The sequence below is a fragment of the Capra hircus genome, chromosome 29 (genome assembly GCF_001704415.2).
Source record: "Capra hircus breed San Clemente chromosome 29, ASM170441v1, whole genome shotgun sequence".
NCBI lineage: Eukaryota > Metazoa > Chordata > Mammalia > Artiodactyla > Bovidae > Capra > Capra hircus.
The window spans coordinates 38,877,129-38,893,283 of record NC_030836.1 but is presented as its reverse complement, the minus strand read 5'-3'; the positions used below and the strand labels follow the sequence as shown (position 1 = coordinate 38,893,283).

At 41.6% G+C, this 16,155-nt stretch overlaps 1 pseudogene; it reads right to left on the bottom strand.

The window, feature by feature from the left end:
• The window catches only part of LOC108634203, a 50,145-nt pseudogene that overhangs the window by 22,864 nt on the left and 11,126 nt on the right, over window positions 1-16,155 (bottom strand).

Genomic DNA, 16,155 nt, shown 5'->3' with positions numbered 1-16,155 from the left:
AGCTTGAACATCAGGGAGTTCATGGTTCATGTATTGCTGAAACCTGGCTTGGAGGATTTTGAACATTACTTAACTAGCATGTGAGATGAGTGCAATTGTGTGATAGTTTGAGCATTCTTTGGCCTTGCCTTTCTCTGAGATTGGAATGAAAACTGACCTTTTCCAGTCCTGTGGCCACTGCTGAGTTTTCCAAATTTCCTGGCATATTTTGTGCAGCACTTTCACAGCATCATCTTTCTGGATTTGAAACAGCTCAACTGGAATTCCATCACCTCCACTAGCTTTGTTCGTTGTGATGCTTTCTAAGGCCCACTTGACTTCACATTCCAAGGTGTCTGGCTCTAGATTAGTGATCACATCATCATGATTATCTGGGTCATGAAAATCTTTTTTGTACTGTTATTCTCTGTATTCTTGCCACCTCTTCTTAATATCTTCTGCTTCTGTTAGGTCCTTACCATTTCTGTCCTTTATCGAGCCCATCTTTGCATGACTTGTTCCCTTGGTATCTCTAATTTTCTTGAAGAGATCTCTATTCTTTCCCATTCTGTTCTTTTCCTCTATTTCCTTGCATTGATCACTGAAGAAGGCTTTCTTATCTCTTCTTGCTATTCTCTGTAACTCGGCATTCAGATGCTTATATCTTTCCTTTTCTCTTTTGCTTTTCGCCTCTCTTCTTTTCACAGCTATTTGAAAGGCCTCCCCAGACAGCCATTTTGCTTTTTTGCATTTCTTTTCTATGGGGATGGTCTTGATCCCTGTCTCCTGTACAATGTCACGAACCTCTGTCCATAGTTCATAAGGCATTTTATCTATCAGATCTAGGCCTTTAAATCTATTTCTCATTTCCACTGTATAATGATAAGGGATTTGATTTAGGTCATACCTGAATGGTCTAGCGGTTTTCCCTACTTTCTTCAATTTAAGTCTGAATTTGGCAATAAGGAGTTCATGATCTGAGCCACAGTCAGCTCCTGGTCTTGTTTTTGTTGATTGTATAGAGCTTCTCCGTCTATGGCTGCATTGAATATAATCAATCTGATTTTGGTGTTGACTATCTGGTGATGTCCATGTGTAGAGTCTTCTCTTGTGTTGTTGGAAGAGGTTGTTTGCCATGACCTCTGGATTTTCTTGGCAAAACTCTATTCATCTTTGCCCTGCTTCATTCTGCATTCCAAGGCCAAACTTGCCTGTTACTCCAGGTGTTTCTTAACGTCCTACTTTTGCATTTCAGTCCCCTATAATGAAAAGGACATCGTCTTTGGGTGTTAGTTGTAAAAGGTCTTGTAGGTCTTCATGAAACCTCTCAAATTTCAGGTGTGAGTGGGGTATTAAATCTCCCACTATTATTGTCTTATTGTTAATTTCCCCTTTCATATTTGTTAGCATTTGTTGTACATATTGTGGTGCTCCAATGTTGAGTGCATTTATACTCATAATGCTTATGTCTTCTTCTTGGACTGATAATTTGATCATTATGTAGTGTCCTTCTTTGTCTCTTTTAAAACTTTTGTTTTAAAGTCTATTTTATCTGATATGAGTGTTGCTACTCCTGCTTTGTTTTGGTCTCTATTTGCATGGAATATCTTTTTCCAGCCCTTCAATTTCAGTCTGAATGTATCCCTTGTTTTGAGGTGGTTCTCCTGTAGACAACATATATAGGGGTCTTGTTTTTGTATCCATTCAGCCAGTCTTTGTCTTTTGTCTGGGGCATTCAATCCATTTACATTTAAGGTAATTATTGATAAGTATGATCCTGTTGTCATTTACTTTCTTGTTTTGTGTTCGAGTTTCTACACCCATTCTGTGTTTCCCGTTTAGAAAATATCCTTTAGCATTTGTTGGAGAGCTGGTTTGATGGTGTAGAATTATCTCAGCTCGTGCTTGTCTCTAAAGCTTTGTATTTCTCCTTTGTATTTGAATGAGATACTTGCTGGGTACAGTAATCTGGGCTGTAGTTTTTTTTTTTTTTTCTTTCTTTCATCACTTTATGTATATCTTGCCATTCCCTTCTGGCCTGAAGAGTTTCTATTCAAACATCAGCTGTTATGTTTATGGGAATCCTCTTGTGTGCTATTTGTTGTTTTTCCCTCGCTGCTTTTAATATTTGTTCTTTGTGTTTGATCTTTGTTAATTTGGTTAATATGTGTCTTGGGGTGTTTCTCCTTGGGTTTCTCCTTTTTAGGACTCTCTGGATTTCTTGGACTTGGTTGATTATTTCCTTCCCATATTTATGAAAGTTTACAATTATTATCTCAAGTATTTTCTCATGGCCTTGCTTTTTGTCTTCTTCTTCTGTGATTCCTCTGATTCAAATATTGGGGTATTTAACATTGTCCCAGTGGTCTCTGAGATTGTCCTCATTTTTTTTTAATTTGTTTTCCTTTTTTCCTCTCTGTTTCATTGATTTCTACCATTCTATCTTCTACCTCACTTATCCTATCTTCCGCCTCTGTTATTCTACTCTTGCTTCTCTCCAGTGTTTTGATCACATTTATTGCATTATTTATTATATATTGACCGTTTTTTATGTCTTCTATGTCCTTGTTAAACCTTTCTTGCATCTTCTCAATTCTTGTCTCCAGGCTATTTACCTGTAATTCCTTTTTTCCAAGATTTTGGATCATATTCACTATCATTGTTCAAATTCTTTATCAGGTAGATTCCCTATCTCTTTCTCTTTTGTTTGGTTTTCTTGACTGTTATCCTGTTCCTTTACCTGCTGAGTATTTCTCTGCCTCTTCATCTTCTTTATATTGCTGTGTTTGGGGTCACCTTTCTGTATTCTGTCAGTTTGTGAGGTTCTCTTTATTGTGGAGTTTCTTCACTATGGTTGGGTTTGGACGGGTGGCTTGTCAATGTTTCCTGGTAAGGGAAGCTTATGTCGGCGTTCTGGCAGGTGGAGCTGGATTTCTTCTCTGTGAAGTGCAATAAAGTGTCCAGTAATGAGTTATGAAATGTCAATGAGTTTGGAGTGACTTTGGGGAGCCTGTATTTTGAAGATCAGGGTTATGTTCCTGTGTTGCTGGAGAATTTGTGTGGTATGTCATGCTCTGGAACTTGTTGGCCCTTGGGTGGTGTTTGATTTCTGTGTAGGTATGGAAGCATTTGATGAGCTCCTACCGTTTAACGTTCCCTGGAGTCTGGAGTTCTCTGATGTTTTCAGGAATTGCACTTAAGCCTCCTGCTTCTGGTTTTCAGTCTTATTCTTACAATAGCCTCAAGACTTCTCCATCTATACAACACCAATGACAAAATATCTTGGTTAAAGGTAAAAAGTTTCTCCACAGTGAGGGACACCCAGAGAGGTTCACAGAGTTACACGGAGAAGAGAAGTGGGAGGATGGAGATAGAGTTGACCAGGAGGAGAAGAGGGGGAATCAAAAGAGGCGAGAGCAAACTAGCCAGTAATCACTTCGTATGTGCTCTCCACAGTCTGGATCCCTCAGAGTTGTTTGCAGAGTTACACAGAGAAGAGAAGAAGGAGAGTGGAAATAGAGGTGACCAAGAGTAGAAAAGGGGGATTCAAAAGGGGAGAGAGCAAACTAACCAGTAATCACTTCCTATGTGATCACCTCAGTCTGGATCCCTCAGAGTTGTTCACAGAATTACACAGAGAAGAGAAGAGGGAGGAAGGAGACAGAGGTGGCCAGGGGGATAAAGGGAGAAATCAAAATTAGAGAGACAGATTCAGCTAATAATCAGTTTTCTAAGTGTTTCCCACAGACCAGAACATACAAAGAGATTCACAGACTTGAGTAGATAAGAGAAGGGGGAGGGAGAAGATAGAGGTGACCTGGTGGAGAAAAAGGAGATTCAAAGGCAGAGAGAACAATCAGGCCAGTGATCTCGCTCCCAAGTAAAAACGGTTACTGAAGATTGGGTTCTTAAAGGTACAAAATTGTGAACAAATACAAAAAGCAAAAATTAAAAATTTAGAGTAGATGTCAGAGTCTCTAAAATACAATATTAAAGAAAAAAACAAATTCACAAAATGACTTTGAGAAATAGATAGGGTCTTTTTTTTAAGTAATATTAGGTTATAAAAATTAAAATTAATGGAGTAGTAGTGTACTTAAAAATAAAAAAAAATAAATTTAAAGAATGAAAATAGTAAAAATATATCTAGGACTTTCTCTGGTGTTGTTGTGGACAGTGTGGTGTTAGTTCACTTTCAGATAGTTCCTTGATCCCCTTTATACTTATAAAAATCTATAGGCCCCTTCTTATGTAGTTGGTGCTAACTGAAGGGTTTTAATCTATTGCACCTGTCACTTACAGGGCGGTTCCCTCTGTTGTAGCTTCTTCTGTTTGCTGGTCTCTTCAGTGTCTAATTTCTGCCCTGACCAAGGGGGTGGTGGTGGACAATTTTTTATGCTCACTTCTTCAGTCATGCTGTGGGGAGGGAAGGACACTGCAAACAGATAATACTGGCATGTGCTCACAGTAATTTGACAACACTGGGTTTGCCCCTACTCACGGCGTGTATACTTTCGCTGTCTACACTGCTCAGGCTCTAGGTTGCTCTGCCAGGAACTGTCTGAGGTGGGCTCTGTGTTGCATGCACTTCCCAGGTCTAAGCTGCTCAGGCTCGCGTACTTGGGTACTCCTCAAAGGCACAGACTCGGTTGGACCTGCGTTTTGTGCCTTTCCCAAGTCTGAGCTGCTCATGCGACCAGGTGTTTGATGAGCACTGTCACTGCGACTTATTGTCTGTCGCATCCCTGCCACTCGATTTTCTGGGTGTAAAACTGGCACACTTTCTCAGGCAGATGTTGACAGGTTCAGAATCGCAAGAAATCTTGGTTAGCAATGAAGCCTGCTTGCAGTTTGGTAGATGATGCCTCCCTAGGACCACGATTGCCCCCTTCTGGATTTGGCTGCCCTCGCTCCTCTGTCTCCTGCAAGGGATGGGCCGTTCCACAGCTGCCTAGCTCTGCTCAGTCTTTTGTTCTGTGAGCAGGCCTGGTGGTGTCTTAGTTTAATGCTTTCACCAGGATACCTATCCCAGGGTCTGGTTTGCTATGTCAAGTTAGTTCCCTCGGATTGCCCTCAGGGCATTCAGGCCCAGTCCTTACTCTAAGCAATGCAGCCCACATCTCCCTGCCCAGCCCCCGTTTGCTAGTGGCGAATGCAAGCATCTGGGCTGCTTCTCCACTGGGAGTTACCGTTAGGCATGTAATCTGCGGGTTTAAATTAATTATTTATTTTTCCACCCACTTATTTTGCCCTCTGAGGTTTCAAGGCTTGCCACAGACTCACCAGTGAGAGTGTTTCCTGATGTTTGGAAACTTCTCGCTTTTTAAAGACTCCCTTGCCAGGGCGGATCTCCGTCCCTACCTCTTTTGCCTCTCTTTTTCTTTTACATTTTGTCCTACCTCCTTTTGAAGACAATGGGCTGCTTTTCTGAGTGCCTGATGTACTCTGCCTGCATTCAGAAGTTTTTTTGTGGAATTTACTCAGCGTTCAAATGTTCTTTTGATGAATTTGTTGGGGACAAGGTGGTTTCCCTTTCCTATTCCTCTGCCATCTTAGGACTGCCCGTGAAATTTCTCATAATTCCCTTCAGATCAATAGGACCCTAAAGACAATATTGCCTTGCTAGTGGAGAATAGTAAACCTAGTCTAAAGGCTGGTTTCATCTCGGCTTGAAAAGCTTTACAGCAATCCTTCAAAAAATGCAATTGTTTCCAAGAAATTAACAGTGTTTGCAAACAGTGAAAGGAATAATTTATAAAAATTAAAAACAATATCCCGCATCCAAAGGTAAAGTGACCACATCCACAATCCAATTTAAAATTTGCATATAACTTGTGAAAGTATTTGTCCTAGTTTCATTTCAATATTATAAGGTAATTATCCTCTGATTAGGATAAATAAATAAATTTAAAAGAAAACAATCCATATGTGTAAAGAAGCAAGAAAATTTCCATAATGAGGAAAAAATCTATTAGTAAAAACACAAGTAAATTATATACTACATAGTTAGCAGGGAAGGACATTAAAATGCTTACTACATAAATAATCCTTAAATTCATGAAGCTGAAGAATATTGAGTATGTTAAATAGAGACATGTAAAATAGAAATGCAAAGACTGTGGGAAAAATTAATTGTGCATCAGAGAGCTTTGAAGTAACTTTAAGAGTGCTAAAATATATTTAAATATAATCCCACAGGAAATGACAGACAGGAGAATAGAGCAAAGAACTTCATGATTACTGGCTGAAAAATTTGCAGGAATGATGAAAGCTTTAAAACCGTTTACACAGAAGCTCAAATAATTCAAGGACAAGAAATATGACAACTATACGAAGGCACATCATAATTCATGTTTTAAGATAATCAACAAAATAAATGTAACCAGAAGGAAAAACAGACACAGTAGAACAAAAAATAGGGATGACAGAAAATTAGATAAATGAAACAATGTTAGCCAGAGGACCCTGGCACCACATCTCAAATGCTGAGAGAAACGTAATTGACTCAGAATTCTTTCCCCAAGAAAAATACATATCAAAAGCAAGATAAAATACTTTCTCAGACACACAACAACTACAAGACTACATCACCACCAACAGACCATTGTAACAAGAAATGTTTTTTAAAAGGCCTTAAATGTGATTTCTCCATGATTTTAACCATCTCAGTCCTTCAAAAGACCTTGATAAGGACAAACAAATACTAAAGTAGAAACAGTCATTGTGTTTGTACCCACTTCTAGAAAGTACTGCTAACTCCTCAGTACGGGGTCTTGCAATGCTGATGGACTAGATGGAGAAGTGATGTGAACAGAAATAGGAAGGTGAGAAAGGTAGGTCAGAATGTGAGATAATAGAGACAAGGTATTTAGAAGCTGAAGAATTGAGAGAGATTTGGGACCTGAGTTGGAAAGGCATTTTTCAAACCAAATTGTGTCATATGGTAAGTATAATCCTCACTTGAGTCCTTAGAAGATCTCTACTGACCAGTCTGCCTCTTTTTCCTTGAGCACAGTTCAGGTTCATCTAGCTGTTTCTAATTGCTTTTCCTTCCACACTGTACCCATCCATTCAGCCTAATCCGTTCAGAAAAGGTTTGTTCTTTAAGGCAGGTGCTGCACAAAATTATCTATTCTCTGCTTCTCTTTCAAAACTGAAAATAGTTTGTTATATAGCCATAAGCCCAGGAGCTGCTGCTGCTGCTGCTAAGTCACTTCAGTCATGTCCGACTCTGTGTGAGCCCATAGAATGCAGCCCATTAGGCTCCCCCGTCCCTGGGATTCTCCAGGCAAGAACAATGGAGTTGATTGCCATTTCCTTCTCCAATGCATGAAAGTGAAAAGTAAATTGAAGTCACTCAGTCGTGTTCAACTCTTAGCGACCCCATGGACTAAAGCCCACCAGGCTCCTCCGTCCATGGGATTTTCCAGGCAAGCATGCTGGAGTGGAGTGCCATTGCCACAGGACTGCATTTCCTGCACACCTGTGCTCTTAGTCATGACTGGTGACTGACATGCAAGCAGATATGTAAGAGGGATTTCTTGGAAAACTGCTTTCAAGGAGCCTATTTAGCTGAGAGATGGGACTCTTACCTTCCCTACTTTCTTCCAAACTGTTTTCTGTATTTTAGTTGTGATGGCTGGAAGTCTTGCAGTTGTATTGGACAATCATGTAACCTTGGAGATGGATACCAGCCAAGCTCTGCCTGGCCCACATCCAGGTTTGTTTCAGTGGGAGAGGAAAATCAAATTTATCTTACTAAAGATATAGTTGTTTTAGTATTTTGCAAGGTGTATCCAAACTTAATCCTGATATTACTATGTGTTTCATATGATATAGCTTTATTTTTTTGTTGGGTTTAGTAAATATATTTATGTTTCACACTTCTGTAATTTGTTATTTTATGAATTGATTCATCAACCATTATATCTAAATTCTATAATTTCAAAATTATGATTATAAACATGCTTTCCTTTAGATTTTGAATTTTTATACTTTCTTCTTTCTTATTTGTTTTCTCCATATTTTACAGCCTGAACCATGTCCTCTCTTATAACCTCATCCATATCCATATCTGTAGGCCAAAACAGACTGAGAGCTGTGTGGGGAGAACAAAATAAGAATGAATACAGGGGCATGAATGAAGGGTGGTGGCCCTTGTTACTTATCATGAATGTTCTGAAGTAAGACCACATTCACCTGCCCTTCTCTGTGCCCACCACCCCCAGGTTTGCCATGAACATGGAAGATACTTCAGCCTGTGAAATTTGAGTAGAGGTGATATCTCATTCCAGATGGAAGTATTATTTTATGTCCCACTAGCTGAATTGCAGATGTAATGACAGGCGCTAGAGCAGCCATGTTAGATCAGAGGTAAGTAGCACAGGTGGAAGATGTGACAAGAAAGAAGTGGGCCCTCATCTCTGTGGTGAGACCTGCACTAACATTATATGAAAGAGAATTGAAATTGTATTGTATTTAAGACAATGTTATTTAGGTTTTGATTACAGTCGTTGAACCTGTAACCTAACACTCAAAATAAAATATCTGATCTTTGTGTTAGCCTTGTGTTGACATTAGGGTCTGAATGAGACAATATCTACTTATGTATACTTACAAGCGAGTCAAGTGACAACCGTGCCCTCTGGAAGCTGCGGTCTAGTGTGGGATTCCGAAATTGAAGCAAGAAAAAAGCCACATGGCAGAAGAGCTTCAAGATCTTGTAGGAACCCTTGGAAGGGGAACCTCAATCAGTCCTAATCTCAGGAGTTTGCAAGAACTGAGAGAGGGACAATCCTCTCTCAGTCTCTTCATAAATAAGCCATGGTGCCAAGCTTCATGTAAAAGTAGGAAACAAAAACACGTAAATGTCTCAAATTCCTTTCAGGGTGTTTTGCCTTTTGATCCAGTGCTTAAGACCTGGTTTGGGAAGACTGCAAATGCCTCAGGGCAACTAAGCTGGTGGGCCATGACTACTGGATCTGAGTGACCTAGAACCTGTGATCTACATCAAGAGAAGCACAGGATTGAAAAGCTAGTGCAATGAAATTACAGAGTAATGTAAGCATTTTTTCAAATAAAAATTTAAGTTTGAATTTATATAGGAATGTAGTTGATTTACAGAATTGTATTAATGTTACTTGCATGGGAAATTAATTTCCTTATACATACACATGTACCCATTGTTTCTTAGATTCTTTTCCTATACAGGATATTACAGACTATTGAGTGGAATTCCTGTGCTGTACAGTAGGTCTTTGTTGATTATCGATTAAATAAAGTCATATACATATATTAATCTCAAAATCTCAGTTTATCCCTTTCCCACCTTTCCAGTTTGGTAATTATTATTGTTTTGATGGAAGGATGTGTCTAGGCAACTTTTGGATCAGGGTCTGTGCTTGTGAGAGTGAAGTGGCCAGGGAAAGCAAGCCTGAGAGAGACTGATTTGAGATGTTGGTAAATGTTGAGAAGGACTCGGCCATACAAAAAGCTGGGGGAAAAACATTCTAGATGTGGGAAGTACCCCTTTCACTGCAAACCTTTCCTTCCGTGTTTGGAACTTGGCCTAGAGATCAACCACCATACGTCATCCCATGTTTCAGTTGTGACTTAGAAGCAATGAGGCATGTCAGCCTTCCCAAGAAGGGAGAACCTGGGCTATCATGAGGCTGAATATGGTCTGGACTCAGGGATGTGTACACAAACTGAGTATCACCAGGAGCATCAGGTGCCGGGGCACCACCAATGCCTCTGACTATCTCCATATACTTGTTCTCAGGAGTAGAAACACCAAGGAACTGATAGAGCAAAGAAATAAGTGATCACTCTTGTTTCATCTTGCCCTGTGGGACTCCCATGACCCCTTGACCACACGGGTCTCTGACCAAAAACTCTTTCCTCTTTTGCTTCGTCACAGGTTGCTTTTGAATTACATTAGCACCTGACTGTGAAGCCTGGTGGCTGGAACTCAACTCACAGTTAGCTGGGACCCAGAGATTTCCAGCCTTGTTCTGTGTTTCTGTCCTTTTTCTCCAACCAGATTCATAAAGCAAAGTCCCTACAAATATAAGGGTGATTGTCATTCTCTCAAGGGCTTTGAATTTCCGAGGACTATTTGGAGCATCAAAGAGGGAACACATCCTCTGCATCCAGGCTAGTGTCAAACCCGAACTCGTTCAGCCAGTGATTCCCTGAGGAAACATAAGGCACATATCTAAGCTGCCAGGAGGCTGAGAAGAGAATGTTTCTTGCTGTGAATATAGGTTCATGGTCCCCAGTCAGCCAAGGGTATGTCTTGTGTGAAGGATGAGCGGGAGCTCTGGAGATCTGAGTTGGGAGTGAGTCAGTCACCACCGGCATGACTTCCTCCTAGGGTCACTACAGCTGCGGCTCTCCAACGGTGCCCAGAACTTGGAAGAAACAGCCCTGAATATTGCTTTTCTGTTGCTACATGGAGGCAGGTCTCTGATAAAATCGGAACCAGACTTGAGGGGCAATGGGGAAAAAAAAAATAAAGTTCCACTCTGGTGCTTGCAGACATCTGAGAGTTACCCAGCAGTGGATGCAATTGAGCTTTCTCACATCATTCCCTTCCTGAAAGTCTGCTAGCCTGGGAACTGGAGTTTCTGGGTCCCAAGTCTTCACTAACTTACCTGCAGCTAAGGTGAGTCATACACCCCAGGGTCAGTTTCCCATCTCTTGGATAAGGGAGACTGGACTTGCTCCAGAAGACTTGTTCCAGACGGAGGCTCAATGCCAATCAATGGACAAGTGGATCACAGGTGCCTGTTGCTGAGGATGCTGAGGTTTCCTCTGATGGGCAGGGGGATGTATCTGTCTGGTGATGTTCATGGGTCCTGGGCTCAGGACAGGAGGTGGTAGACCACTTGGCAAACAGCTGCTGTGACACCGAGGACCTTAGAGGCCTTGCCCACTGGAGCTTACCATTATTTGGGCTCTGTAGGATGAGATCAGGTAGTTATAAGTCAAAAGTTACCAATGGGGAAGCTTGTAGATTCCTCAGCAGAAACCCAACTTAGGCTGATGAATCATCTCTCCTAAAATACTCTGGGAACTAGATATGCCAGAACTCTAAGCCAAATTTTGTATATACCATTGAAAGTAGGTCATTTTTTGGATGACCTTCCTTTTGCTCTCTGGCTTGGGATAATACCCACAAGTAGAGTGGAATCAAACGGCCTCTGGGGGAGGCTGTCCCTCTCCCTGTGACTCATTAGCAGTGAGTACAGCTCTTCCCCTAGACATCTGGAGCAGGAATTGCAGCAGGAAGGACATGATCTCCAAGTTTAAATGGAAGACTCAGGTAGTTCTGGCCCTCAGGTAGGAACTATTCTTTTCCCAGTGCTTCTGCCTTCCCTCCTGGGTCCTGTGCAAGCTGCCCACCTCCTGGTTTCTGGGTTCTGAATTCCTCCTCCTTTCACTTGCAGATCTCTATGCAGTCCCACTTGTGGATCTTTCCCTACCCAGGCCCAATCCCTCACCTGCAGATGGCACTAAAGAAGGGAAAACCAAGACGGGTCTGTCCCGTTCACTCTTTCTAAAAATGTCTGCATTCCTTCTGCTTCTAGACCCTGTTCTGAATTATCAACATCTCCAGCTAGATGACTCAGCTTAGCAGATAAATGGAGATGCAGATGGTGGGTGGATGGGGGTGGGAGGTTAAGGGTGTCAGGTGTGGGGGACAGTTTTCAGATGACAAGAGATGAGTTGGAGTAAGGAGCATGTTGTCCTCCAACCACTCGTTCATTGGGGACCTGCCTGAATCTGCTATCTTGGGCTCCTCAGGGTATCACTAAGACAAAAACTTAAAAATGGACTTTCTACAAACTTCTTACTGAAAAACAATTTCAAGTATATCAAATATAGGAAAGAAGTGTGTCATGAACCATATATTTCATCATTTGGCATCAATAACTACAAAACTAACCTCTTAGTACCACGGGTCTTCATAGACTGGAGATTATGCAACATCAAGGTGATGGCCAATTGAGCTCCCTGTGAAGATATTCTTGACTTGCATCAGTCTTTCTCTTCTTGCTGTCTTCTCACATGTAGTGGTTTAAGGAAGGAGGAAGAGGGAGAATTAGAGAAAAAAGAGGGATAGGCTAGTCCCATCATGAGGGACCACCATCAAAACCCCATGTCAACCTGGGTACCTCTCAAAGGCCCTACTTCCTAATATCATCACATTGGGAGTCAAGGATGGACAGAATTCAATCCATAGCAGCTATGCATAGCATAAGAGCTCTTTGTTTTTAAATCAAGAGAGACCGTCATTTCGTTCTCTCTTTTACCCCTTTTTCATTTTTCCTGAAGCATTTTAGGGACAAGATGAACATTTCACAAAATGCACATAATGAGTATTTGTGGTAGAATGATAGGACATGAAAAAATGCTCTTTTGTTCCCAATAAAAGGAACATTTATCATCCAGTCCATGTGCAAATTTCCCTGATTCTCAAAAAAGCAGATGTCTTCTCACATTTTATTGAAAGAATGTGGTCCTATGTTGCACTTGGTTGTTCTTCTTTAGGACTAAATAAGTGCCCCTCTCCTAATTTTAATGCCTTTTATTTGTTCAGAAACGGAGAAGAAGCAGGCTGGTTTGTCTTACAGAATGTCCCACTATTGGTTTTAGAGCAGGAGTCCACAATTCCAGCACAGTGGGTCAGGACCAGTACCAGTCCTTGGTCTATTAGGTCCAGACCTCCACAGCAGGAGGTGAGCTGCAGGCCAGTGAGTGAGGCTTCACCTCTATTATAGCTGCTCCCCGTCACTCTCTCATCACCCCCAGAAGGGACAGTCTAGCTGGTTTTCCTGGAACTGTATGTAGTTATATAACATATGCTTAATATAAACAAAAATAGCATAAATACTGATGAATATTTTCCTTTCTCAGTGCTCAGAATGGTGAGTTGGTGCCCTAGCAGTCATTCACTGTGAGAAATTAGATGTTGCCTATTAACATTTGGACACTTTCGGCCAGCTTAAAGTTAAATATTAAAAAAAACAAACAAACAAAAAAAAAAAAACAAGTTCACATGACCCAGCCCCATCCTTCATGGCAAACAGAAGGAGAAAATGTGGAAGTAGTGACAGATTTCTTCATCTTAGCCTCTAAAACCACTGTGGATGGTGCCTGCAGTCATGAAATCAGAAGACATTTGACTCTTGGCAGGAAAGCTATGTGAATCATAAACAGTGTGTTGAGAAGCAGAAACATCATTCTACCCAACAAACTGTTAGATGTTTGGCCTTTTCATTTGGATTCCTAAACTTTCTCTCCAGTCCCCATTGGTCTTTGAGGAATCCCACCTGTGACAAGGTCATGCAGAAGGAAGCCTGACAAAATGCAAGGACGTGATCAGGCTTCAGGGGTTCCCCCCCTGGAATTTCCTGAGCATTCACCCCCCAAGACCAGAGTCTGCCTGCTTTACTGTGTTATGCTTTCCACCTACTCTTCTGTCATTAACAGGGGGCTGTACCCCCACCACATTTTTCTGGAAAAAACTTAATTTCGAGCTTTTAGATAATAAATCTCCTGGGCATAATATGAGTGTTTCAATCCGAAAACCCCTCTGATGGCTTTCTAGCCTGCCTGCAGGACTCGTACAGCTGCGCATGTGATTCTTTGTGGCCTCCTGACAGAGGGAGGCACAGGAAGCTTCAAACATCCTAGGAATGTAGGGGCTTAAGGAGTCAAAATCATTAGAATAGGACTGATTAAAGGTTTCATTTGTTGAGCCAATACTTGCTGCCAAATTTTCATATCTTTTATTTGTTGATATAGTTGGTATATAGAAAAAACAAGTAGCAACATTAGACCTTTGAGTTAAGCACCTTCTTTGTTATAACCCACTGCGCCTTTGTTCTATAAAAATGTAACTTTAGTGCTTTAAGGAGATGCAGATTAAAGAAAAACACTTCATGGGAAACGAGATCAACATTCATTAAGAAAGAGAGCCAAAAAGTGTTAGCAAGCCTCTTGGCCAGAAGATAATGTAAATCACCTGAGACCTTTTGTATACAAAAAGATATACAGAAAGGGTCAGGACTGCTGCCACTGCATGACTCTGTATCTTCCATTATGTAAAATTTAGGGTATATAAACACTTTTTGAACAATAAAGTTGGAGGGGGATTTGCACAAGCCTGGCCTCCCCCGTGTTGATTCTTTCTCTTGCTCCCTCCCTCTCATTTTCAGGCTGATACCTTGGAATGTGGAGGCTCACTGAGTCTACTTACTTGCTCGGGCTTCAGAGACCCATGTGAGAGGGAACCCAAGGCGGGTCACCCTCCGCTATTCAAGTGGGTGCCTGTGGCACAACATAGACGGTGCAAGTTCCTTGTCTGGAAATTTATTGGTTTTCCATGTAAACCAAGTTAATCAGCCTCTTTTCTCCACTAAATTTTCCTACTATGCTTTTTCTTCCTAATCTAATCTTATATTAATAAATAAATAAGTCTTTTCTCACCAACAACATCCCTGCTTTGAATTCCCTGGATCCACCAGGGCTGGACCCTGGCAAGAAGGAACTATATTCAATCTCCAGTGATAAATCTCATAAAAAAGAATATACATTCTTAAACAAACATATAGTTTTAATGTGTGTAACTGAGTCACATTGCTGTGCAGAATAACTGAAAGCAACACTGAAGATCAGCCATAGTTCAATAAATTTTTAGAGAAGAACAAGAGTGTCCATAGTTCTCCTCACTCCCTGTTTCTCTCTGCTGACTCCTGCTCCCTGTTTTCTCTGAAGACAATGCCATTCTCCCCCTGCATCCCCACAATCTGAACTTTATTTTAAAAACTATTTTGTATTGGAGTATAACTAATTAACAATATTCTGAGTTTCAGGTGGACAGTAAAGGGCCTCAACTGTATGTATCCGGGTATACTGGTTCCAAAGATACCCCTCCCATCCAGGTTGTCATATAACTGAGCAGAGTTCCCTGTGCTACAAAGTAACTCATTGTTGGTTATCCATCTTAAATAGAGCAGTGCCCACAACACGTTCTTGAAGACTTAACTCAGGAACTCTGGGAAGATTCCTTCAGCCCACTCACCCTCTTTGGCCACTCCAGGCTTGATTGGGCAACTTACTCTGGTTCCCCATCCCCACCAGTCAGTCCGTGGCCCTCATAACACCCAGTAAGTCCCCAGTGCCCCAATGCAGAGCACCTTGGGGTGCCATTTGTATGGAATCCAGTACAGTTTTGCCCAGAACCAAGCAACTCTCCACATGGCTCCATGAGTTTACAGTTTTATAGTACCTGAAATTCCCTTCCTTCCTCAAAGTATTCTTTGAGCCCATTAGCCAGCTCTGAACTCCCCTAAGGAGCTGACATGAAGCCTCCACTCTGTGCCAGGGTTGAGCAGTCATTGTGCAGCCTTTATTCACAGCAGCATCCAGGCTCCCCACAGAGCAGTCAGGTATCCCAACTCACAAAGGGGACAAACGGCCAGAGCGAGGGGAAGATACATCTGAGAACTAGGGTGACCATGTAATTTATCATCCAAACCAGGAAAACTGTGAGAAGGAAAGGGAGACTGTTAAACCCTATGGTGGGAGAGCACACTGGGAGTGTCCCCAGTCATTCTCTTTTTCATATGGCCTATTTCATGACCACTGGAGCTGACTTTCATGTTCATGCATCTGAGGGTTCAGATTGAATTGAAGCACTTTGAGGACTGAGGACCATAGTGTTCCCCTCTCCTTGTGATTCCCACCATGCCAACATGGTGTGGAGTCTCCACATTTATTTCAGGATGATCAGTGTCCCAGACAGCCCTTTAATCTCAAGCGGTTCATTTTGCGGCAGGCTCTGTCAGACTTCATTTTTTTGGGCTCCTAAGCCACTGCAGATGGTGATTGCAGCCATGACATTAAAAGACGCTTACTCCTTGGAAGAAAAGTTATGACCAACCTAGATAGCATATTCAAAAGCAGACATTACTTTGCCGACTAAGGTCCATCTAGTCGAGGCTATGGTTTTTCCTGTGGTCATGTATGGATGTGAGAGTTGGACTGTGAAGAAGGCTGAGCAACGAATAATTGATGCTTTTGAACTGTGGTGTTGGAGAAGACTCTTGAGAGTCCCTTGGGCTGCAAGGAGTTCCAACCAGTCCATTCTGAAGGAGATCAGCCCTG